Here is a 10,981-nt window from a genome sequence, read left to right as displayed (position 1 = left end):
GAGAGAGAGAGAGAGAGAGAGAGGAAAGACACGCTTGTGCTATGTTTTGCAACTCCCGCATTTGACCGACAATCTGACTAGAATCCTCACCAGAGAAACCTGGAGGTAAGTCGCACAACTGAAAACATCCTGCGGGGAAGGCTATTTTTTTTATTTTTTTGTTGTGCTGCGAAGCTTCGGAGACATGGATTGACGAGTGTCTTGGTGCTGACTCGGTTTATTTAGCTCAAAATTCTCAGCTAAAATATGGACCAGGTTGTTTTGTTTTTCGATGCAGTGTGAGGGAATTTGTGAAATTTCACAACAACAACAACACAATTCTCAAAAAGGATGATAATAAAGATAAGTGGAACTTTACCCGTATATCGTAGCCTAGACTGTATACTGCCTTGTGGAGCAGCAGAGCTATGGGTTGTGGAGCGAGTGAGGTCAGACAGGGTAGAGCAGGTTGGTGTGATTGATGGAGCAGGTCAAGTCTCTGTGGGTGATGCTAATGATCAGACATAGATTTTCCAGGCTTTAGACCTGTCCCCAGCTATGATCCACTGTACTGAGACTGGTGGATAAAGAAGACACTCTGAAAAACAATTTGCATCAATGTAGGCTACTGTATATCTGGTGTTTGTACAATGTCTCCTGTGATCTCTGTAAAATCCAGATTTTGTACATAATAAAGTCTGGCATCATCTAGAATAAAGGAGAAACAAGCCCAATCTTGGACAGTTTTGTCTGTTGATATTGTTTCATGGTGCCACAGTGCTGTAATGCTGCTGACTCAGACTTTAGCCATTGGATTGTGTGCCTCCCAGAGGAGTGGGAGCAGTATAGCTCGATATGAAGTTGGAGTAAAGAGGCTTTTGTTCAGAGACTAGTCAATCCTTCAAGGAAACATTTTGCTCAATTTACCACATGTAGCCCAGCAGTTTCATTTTGCCAAAAACACTTCCATTCAAATTTCTGCTCCTTTTTCGCAGTAGAGGCATGAGTGAGACTGCACACAACTACCTCTTACTCTTATACTTTACTATCTTCTCACTGCTTCACAAAGCCGGATGGAGCCTTAGTCAAAGGCTTTAGTTACTTTTGCAGCAATTTGCTTACTTTGAGGGAGGAGAGGAGTGGAAGAACAGGAAGGGATGGATCAAATACAGGTTGAATTATTTCACAGCTGTCTCTTTTTTTGATTAATCAGTGTCTGAGGCTCATGTCATACCTTGAAGGAGTTTTCCTGTTTTTGTCATGGTCACATATTTTTTTTATTTAATTTTTTTGCTTGACTGAGATATTTCAAGCGTTGTTTCTGTGTACAGGTTCACAGTGTTTGGCTGCTCTGGACCAAACATGTGGTCCATAGAATCAATCTCTCTTGAGATATTATGCATGGAAATATGTGTGGGAAGTGTGTTTTTTGTTGTTGTTGCGTTTATTGGAAATGTCTGCTGCTGGCTGCTGACATTATAGATTCAAAAATATCAGAGACTCCTCGCAATCTCTGGATCCTTGAGTCCATTTTGCTAAACCCCCTAGACCCAATCCCTTCCGGCCATGGTCATGTGGAGGTTGGCGTGTGTGGCCTTGGCTTGTAACTGTACGCTGTCTCTGTACTGTTCCTGCCGTCCCAGATGCAGACCAAATGTTTGATTGATTCATTACATTTGACCTCTGCAATGCCTGAACGGCGATCAATTTCAGAAGATCTCTGTGCCCGGAAAAGCACTCGCAGCAGTGTGTGTGTAGGTGTGTGTGTGTGTGTGTGTGTATATGTTAGTGTGTATGTGTGTGTGAGTGCTCAGGGCTCAGGTGCTTGTGTTTCTGCAGGTAAGACAGTTTGTCTCAAAGCCCATGAGTGTTCGTAGTGCACCGGTGCAACCTTCAAGGTCATTGTATAGGACAGAACAGAGGAGAAGGAGGGGGAGGAAGGGAGGGAGGAAGGGAGGAAGGGAGGGAGGGAGGGAGGGAGGAAGGGAGCAAACACACAGTATAAGTGCAGTGCAGGAGAAAGGGGGGTGTCAGTGTGTCATTTAAACATGTATTGCTTGTATTGCTCCTTTTTTTCTTTTGTTCAGGCAAAAGTGTTGTACTCACAGTGGTTTGGTTTGGCAGTCATTTCACTATCCTGTGTTGTGATCCCTCAAGGAGGCTTTTCTTTTTGCTCTGTATGAGGATGTGTGTGCGTGCGTGTTTGTGTGTGTGCGTGTGTGTGTGTGTGTGTGTGTGTGTGTGTGTGTGTGTGTGTGTGTGTGTGTGTGTGTGTGTGTGTGTGTGTGTGTGTGTGTGTGTGTGTGTGTGTGTGTGTGTGTGTGTGTGTGTGTGTGTGTGTGTCTGTGTGTGCCTGTGTGTGTATGTGTGTGGGTCTGGGACTTCAGTGTGAATGAAGTGTCAACACACATGCAAGCACACTTTCACAAATCCACGCTGTCTTTGTCTGGAAGGTGGCAATGAGCTTTGTTGTGGCTCCTCCCCTGCAGTCACAAGCAGGACATCGGAGGGTGAACAGAGAGGTACGCCTCTGCTGATGACACACACACACAAACACACATTCATACACACACTTCACACACACACACACACACACACACACACACACACACACACACACATACATACAAATACACATCCACGTACACACTTCCCTGTCCTTTAGGGAGTTAACAGGAAAGATCCTTTTCACGTGTGTGCATGAATGTGTGTGCAGTCATTTCCTGAATTTGTTCAATCATTTTAAGGGATGATTGAGGGAGATGTATTGTTTGTTATTGTTCACCAAGTCATTTCAATTATATCAGTCAGCAAGTGACATCATCTATTAGGTAAAAAAATACCACTCCATGAAAGATCTTTAAAGCGTGGAAGTGTGAGCAGTGCCGATTTTGTTTGATGGAACAGAACTGCGAGGGCTAAATACGTGACTGTATACAGCCACAAAAAGTGAATACACAGCATTCATTTTTTATGAAACTTGACCACGCTCTACACGTCTAACGCATTCTTTTTGAGCTTTCTCCACGTTCCCAAAAATAAACATGTCCGACAGAACAGCAGCACATGAGCAGAATGCCTCCATAGTTTCCCAAAGGAGTTCTTTGCCATGTCCTGTACTCTCTCACTGTCCTTTGTCCAACGTGTAAAAATTGTAACACTCACTCACACACTCACACACACTCACACACACACACACACACACACACACACACACACACACACACACACACACACACACACACACACACACACACACATACACACACACACACACACACACAAACACACAGCCATTTCAAACCATTACCATTTTTATTAAATTTTTTTACATCATCAACGGCCCCAAATACCCTCAGCCATCTCTGTTCTCTGCTCACCTCTCACCGCTCAATTCCAAGTTGTCCCTTCCCCCATACCCCTGGGGTTTGCCACTTGCATATCACCCCGCGCAATGTATACACACACTCACACATTTCAATACTGATTTAAAAAATCCCCCACGTCCCCATTCTGCTCCGCCCCCTCCTCGCTCTGCAGCATCATTTGTTTGTGTTATCATATTCTCCTAAAATAAACACAAGAGTGACTCAGCCTGTCTAAGTTGCACTCAGCTTTTCTTTGTCTGTGCCATCTCACCCTGCCAGCTTTATGTCTGACTGTGTATGTCTGTGTGTGTGTCTGTGTGTGTGTCATGTGTTTGTATAAGCGTGAGCCAACTTCCTTACGGCCAACTTCCTTACGGCCCCGTGGAGGATTCTGCTATCGTTGAATTCATTATCTTGCTACCGCTTTGCATTTGAAGAGAACTCCTCTCCTCTCCTCTTTGTCCCCTTGTACAGTTTCTCCTAGCAGCCATGCAAGAGTTAATATTTCTCTCTGCGACAGGAGCGAGGGGTAGTGTGGGTGGAGGGGCTTCACAAATAACAATGCGGTGCAACCAGCGTGGACAGACACCCCCGTTTTCCTCCTCTCCTCCATGCCAGCCCTGGATCTATGTTATTCTTTGTTTTGTCTGCAGGGCTTTCGTAGCCAATAAAACCCATGTCTAGTTTCTTCCATCTCCTCCTCCTTCTTATTCTCTCCTTCAGACTGTTAGCATTCCGTTTTATTTCTGATCAGACTAATCCGAGCTCCTCTTTGTTTTTCTTTCTCCTCCAAATTTCTCTCATTCCCATTGTCGTTCTTCTTTTAATTTCCTGCACATTTGTCACTTCACTTCATCCATCTAAACCACAATCTCTCCTCGCAGACTGCACAGCGCAGCAAAAACAGACAGGGAAGCAGGGAAGCACCACCATGTCTGATTTAGTGGAGATCCATTCCCTGTACTTGCCAAAAGCAATGCTGGAAAAATAAGGAGATGGTACATTTAATTAGAATTTTTTTATTTTTATGTGTGTGACAGACCTCATTTTGCAAGCCACTTTTTCTCCCGATGAGAAAATTTCTCTTTGTTTCTGCTCCTGCTGCAGCGACTGTAACTGCCTGAGTGTGTGTTGGTGGTAGCCTACTCATGACGAAGTATGTGTTCACATGTGTATGCCTTGCTTGCGCACGTTCAGAAAGTGACACTTTCAATGTACGTTGTGTACGTGTGATCATCTGTTTCCTATTTATTATTTTTTTTGCACAGTTGATCTCGTCAGCTCTGCTACTAACAAAGAGACGAGTCTTGTGTTTGGTGATGTGTTGACGGATGGATGTGAGGAACATGTGCCTCCAGTTTTTTCATTCCACTTCATCCAATAGCCTAAATTGCATCATCGGCATATAGTGATGTTCTGGTTGGTTTCCTACCAGGTAGCAAACACCAAAGCAAAATAGAATGAATAAATCATCTTTTATTGCAGTAATCTGATTTACCTGTTCTCCTCATTGAGTTAGGTGTGACCACTCATCCTGACCTGAGATCCTGCAGAAATCCTGTTACAGTTCCCCAATGCCATGTAGAATGACTCCCCCTGGGGGTACTACCAAAAGTGTGTGTGGGAGTGGAGTGGGAGAGAGAGAGAGAGAGAGAGAGAGAGAGAGAGAGAGAGAGAGAGAGAGAGAGAGAAGGGGGATTATTTGGGCAGAAGTAGTCTGCTGATGTGCCGTCTACCAGGACCAAAATGGGATTGATCACTTCGCCCTGTCCTCATAAACTCTGTATTGTTAAGGTGGAAGAGGGAATGGCGGGGAGGAAGAGATAGAGACAGACTTGAAAAGATTTTTATTTTTATGTTAGAACGGGCTGAAAAAGCAGGGATTCTCTCAAGGGACTGAAGGTTAATTGAATACTGTTCTGAGAAGATTTGCTGTGCTGCAGTCGAGGGAGGAAAGATTGTTGATAAGCTCTGTTGTTGTTCCTACATCTTTAGAGAAAGTGCAGAGCAGCAATCAAGCAACTGGATGATACTATTTTGGGATATTTAGCAGGTCTGCTTCACTGTTCTCCCAGTGATGGTAATCCCATTTGTTGTGCGTAGCGAGCTGTTGATTGGTTCACACATACAAGCTCTCAGGCACAGCGCAATGACACGTCGCATCTCCACGGGGTGTCCATTGTGTCTCCTGCGAGATTTGAGTGTTTAGCTCATTTCAGTGCTATTTCTGTCTGTGTTGTTTTATTGACAGAGATGGGAGGAGAAGAAATGGATGACTCTTAGCTTTTTTCCGAATAGACATTCCCTCTAAGCCTTAACCTATCAGATGGTTGTATGTGCATATGATACAAGAAGAGAGGGAAACTTGTATTAAAGAAAAATGGACAAGAAGAGCATGATTGTTTCTGTGTGCACAACATAAGCCAGTTTATTTTTCGAGTGCGCAAGAGCCTCAAATGTATCAGTGTATAGATGTTCACAAGTTCACACTTTCACTCGCATTCACACATCTCTAACACAATCTGGCCTCAGGAAAAGTGTACAAGGACATGCAAGGATGATGTCATTAGTTAATTACACGCATACACAGACACAGCACATGTACTGTGTTAGAAAGGAGCGGAGTGTCATCTTTAAGGATAACTGACACTGCCTTTAAATGTAAAAACCCTGCACTAAATCTAATTATGTCATGCGCTAACACTAACAGGAGTCATAAATTATGATTACGCCCACGTCGACACTCTGTCCATTTGTGCCCCTCCCCCCTCCCACCCCCCCATCTCTTTTACCTCTCTCTCAGTGTGCCGGAATTCACATCTGTGTGTGTGTGTGTATATGTATGAAAGAGGGATGGCACAGGTTGAATATGTGTGAATGTGTGTGTGTGTGTGTGTGTGTGTGTGTGTGTGTGTGTGTGTGTGTGTGTGTGTGTGTGTGTGTGTGTGTGTGTGTGTGTGTGTGTGTGTGTGTGTGTGTGTGTGTGTGTGTGTTGGTGTGTGTCATTGGGGTTCCCCTGGGAGCTATAAAACCTGTCTGCTCTCTTGTGGGGGAGGAGAAGGATAAAGCAAAGTGCCAAAGACAAATGGCTCCTGTAACAGCCACATGTGCTGCTGGACCGACAACAAAGACGTTGAGACAAAAGTGAGCCTGCACATGTACAGTAGATGTGTGTGTCTTTGCAGGTGAGTGTGTCCGTGCGTGACACAATGAGCTCATAGACACACACGGTTTTTGTGTTGTCACATGTGTATGGATTCCATTGGGGTAGAAATGAGTTATGATTTAGATAATTAGATATTTTTTTTTGAAAAAAGCAAGAGCCTCCCCAGCATTATGATTATATTATTTGAATCCTTCTCTTCACTTAGAATTTTTTTATTTTTATTTGTGGCAAATCAAATCAGCTTTATTTGTATAGCCCAATATCACAAATAGACATGTGTCTCAGTGGGCTTCACATTCCGTACAGTATGACACCCTCTGCCCTTAGACCCTTAGCTCGGCTGAGAAAAACTCCCACTAAAAAACCCTTTAAAGGGATTTAAAAAATTGAGAAACCTCAAGGAGAGTGACAGAGGAAGGGATCCCTCTCCCAGGACGGACTTCATGCAATAGATGTCACATGTACAGAAAATCACAAAGGAATACAATCATTGACACAGTGTTTACATAATAATAATAATAATAATAATAATAATAATAATAATAATAATAATAATAATAATAATAATAATACTAAAGTAAAATATGAATAGTGACTAGTGTGGATGCAGGAGGACTTCAGATCTACATCTCCACCACCTGGAAACCTGGAAGAGGACAGACAGACAACAAACAAATGTGGCAACCATAACACCATTGTGAATATTGCAGCAAACGGCCAACTTAGAAATTGAAACTACCTCCCCTACAGCAAAAAAAAAAAAAAAAACTCCATCTCTACCATCTCTAAACCCCTCTCCTCTACTCATTTTGCAGAGAGAAACAAGGATAGGGCAGTCCATTTACTGTCTACTTCTTAGATTTTGGGCTTAAGATACACTATCTGCAGAACAGAAATGTATAAAAAGGGAAATATATGCTACACGTTTTATCAATGGGAGCAATGTAGCACTCATTAGCTTTATATACTGTATATATAGTGTAGATATTCCAATAATTACTTCCCTCTGCTATCTTCAGCTTGTATCCGTATGTCACTTCAGAAACAGGGCTCTGTAGCTCAAATCACGTATTCCCTTCCACCAGCCTAATTAGAAAGCTGTAGCTCTCCTGCGACAGCGCTCCTCCTCTCTGTATCCATCTGCATGTCTCATCCTCTCTCCCACCTCATGTCTGCCAGTCATTCTTTCACCCACACAGACCAGCTCACATTCACAGAGGAGGAAAAAGGGAGGGTGAGGAAGTGTTCCTCTTCTCTCATTAAACTACACTCTAAATTGTATTTATCCTTTTCCCCATTTCCAGTGAGTCCCTCATCCTGTCTCATATTCTCAGCTTGTCATTTCCCACCCTCTGAGGGAAAGCTTTGTCTAGTTAAATGCAGCACTTGAGGTTAGGAGCGCGGTGAAAAACCATCAATTCCAGTCCTTTACTGAATTTGATCACTGCTGAGATATGGACTCTTATTCTGCCCCAAGCTCTTTTTTTCTATCTCCCATCCATATCCACTTGCAGGAATAGGATTGCTCCTAGATGGGTAGCATGTACCTGGTAGAAAAGAAAATAGCAGTCACTCAGGTATTCTAGCACTGTGTGTATATTTAGTGTGTTATTTCTCACTGCTGTGCATGGGTGTGAGTTCACATAAGAAAGTGTGGCCCGGCAGAATGTATGCATGAGCTGTGAGGCTAAAAGGCATAAAGCTGACCTTCAGAGCAGCGCCTTCTCCTTCTAACGCTGACCTTTCCCCCTGACGGAAGACACAGGGGTCATGATGCGTATTCTCCAATTCCCATGGGATACGGCATTGCCTTGACAACAGAAGCAGGACCGTTCAATTTTCTTCTTTGGTTTTTGCATCCTAATGTTTTTTTCCCCAAAGGCGTTTCCCCAACTAGTTACCTCAACTATTGGTTCTCACAGCATCAGCAGAAACAAAGCCTATACCTTCATCAAATATTCCAGCTCAGATCACCTCAACATGCATATACAGTCATATGAAAAAGTTTGGGAACCCCTCTCAGCCGGCATTATAATTGACTCTGCTTTCACAAAAAAATATAAAAGTGGTATGTCTTTAATTTACCAGGAACAGCTAAGTACTGGGATGTTTTCCAAACAAAGATTTTTTGAAAAGCAGTATTTGGTTGTATGAAATGAAATAACATAAAATGTGAAAAACTGGCTGTGCAAAAACATAGGAACCCTTGTGGTTTTGTTGATTTTAATGCCTGTAACAGCATGTAAAACTGATGACTTTAAACACAAAGTTGGTTGGATTATGTTGTTAAGCCTTGAACCTCATAGAAATGTCTGTTTAATCATGAGAAAATGTATTTTAGGTGCCTAAATGCAAGTTGCACTTCTCTTTGACTCTCTGCTGAAGTGAGACAGAATGGGATCATCAAAACAGCTCCCAAAAGATCTGAAAAACAAAGATTGTTCATTGTCATGGTTTAGGGGAAGGCTACAAGAAGCTTTCCCAAAGGTTTCAATTGTCAATTTCGACTGTAGGGAACGTTGTCAGGAAATGGAAGGAAACAGGCATAGTGGCAGTTAAACCCAGGCATGGCAGACCAAGAAAAAAACAGGAGCGGCATAGGTGGAGGATTGTGAGAATGGTTGCACACAACCCACAGATCACCTCCAAAGGCCTGCAAGAACATCTGGCTGCAGATTGTGTATCTGTACATCGTTCAACAATTCAGCGCAATTTGCACCAAAACTGCAACTGTGCCTGTGTCCTTCCATTCCCTGACAACGTTCCTTACAGTAGAAATTGACAATTGAAACCTTTGGGAAAGCTACTTGTAGCCTTCCGCTAAACCATGACAATGAATAATCTTTGTTTTTAAGATCTTTTGGGAGCTGTTTTGATGATCGCATTCTGTCTCACTTCTGCAGAGAGTCAAAGAGAAGTGGAACTTGCATTTAGGCACCTAAAATACCTTTTATCATGATTAAACAGACCTTTATATGAGGTTCAAGGCTTAACAACATAATCCAACCAATTTTGTGTTTAAAGTCCTCAGTTTTACATGCTGTTACATGCATTAAAATCAGCAAGACCACAAGGGTTCCCATATTTTTGCACAGCCAGTTTTTCACATTTTATTTAATTTCATAAAACTAAATGCTGCTTTTCAAAAAATCTTTGTTTGGAAAACATCCCAGTACTTAGCTGTTCCTGGTAAATGAAAGACATACCACTTTTATCTTTTTTGTGTGAAAGCAGAGTCAATTATAATGCCGGCTGAGAGGGGTTCCCAAACTTTTTCATATGACTGTATATGCAGGAATAATAAAAATCACTTAATCCTACCTGGTATGCTCTGAATACCACCAAAAACTATATATTGTATCTCTAACTATTTTGATCTCACCATATCATCATCAGGTACATTTATCTTATTTCTCATTGTGTATAATTGGTAATACAAAAGTTGCATTTTTACTGTTAACATTATTTCCTCTGCTCAAAGAGCAAGTTGAAACATGTTATCCACATGTATAATTGCATAATTCATTTTCTAGTCAAGAGAAACATCATTCCAGTCCAGCTTCATCCATTCAGTCCCATGCGGTCCTCTTTACTTTTAGCACCTAAGTATGTATGTCACCGACATAAAGCAGGGCGACATCTGGGGGGACCTGTCAAGTTTTTTTTCCTCAAACACATGGCCCCTGCAGCATCCCAAGATACATCTACTTTCTGATAGTTTTTTTTTATCATAACAACAGGTGTCGTTTATTTACTGTCAAAAGTGTTTTTTTTTCTCTGTCTGATCATGTTTAGTGTTTTGCCAGATTAGTTTTGTTTGCCCGTCTGGCTGTGAGGGGATGTGCAGCTTATTCTGGTTCAGCCATTGTGACCAAGCTTAGCGCGCCACTCAGCCTCCCTGGACTGCTGTCATCAGCAAAACCTTCAGTGCTACATCAGTGCCATAATCGATCTGCCACCATGTCCTCTCGGAGACCCCTCTCAGTCTCTAAAACAATGTGCTGTCGTCTCTTGCTCTCCTGGTCTCTTGCTTCTCCATCCCTGTCTTGAATTTTCTGCACACATTTCAGTGTGTGTGTGTTTTATGATTAGATAATCATTTGATTTTGTGCACCAGCTAAGGGTAAATATTAGCTTTGTAAACAGATGCAGAGTGCAGAAGACAATTGTGGATTATTTTACATACACACCAGAATGCACCTAATCAGAATGAACTTCGGAACCTATTCACATATTCAGTGGGAGGATTCAAAGACAAATATTTGACTTCATAATGACCATCTTAGTCTGAATATACAATAGTCACTGCCTAAAGAGACATACGACTTGATGAAACTTTTATCTGACAGGTTTGATAGAATATGACTCAAATATATCCAAGCTGTGTGCATAATGTAGGAAAAACAAGGCTGGGCTTTCACGGACAAGCAAACAACAGATATTGTGAGATAAGTACTGAGAAAATTAA

This window comes from Ammodytes marinus, assembly GCF_949987685.1.
Source record: "Ammodytes marinus genome assembly, chromosome: 14".
Classification (NCBI taxonomy): domain Eukaryota; kingdom Metazoa; phylum Chordata; class Actinopteri; order Uranoscopiformes; family Ammodytidae; genus Ammodytes; species Ammodytes marinus.
This window is presented reverse-complemented; position numbering follows the sequence as displayed.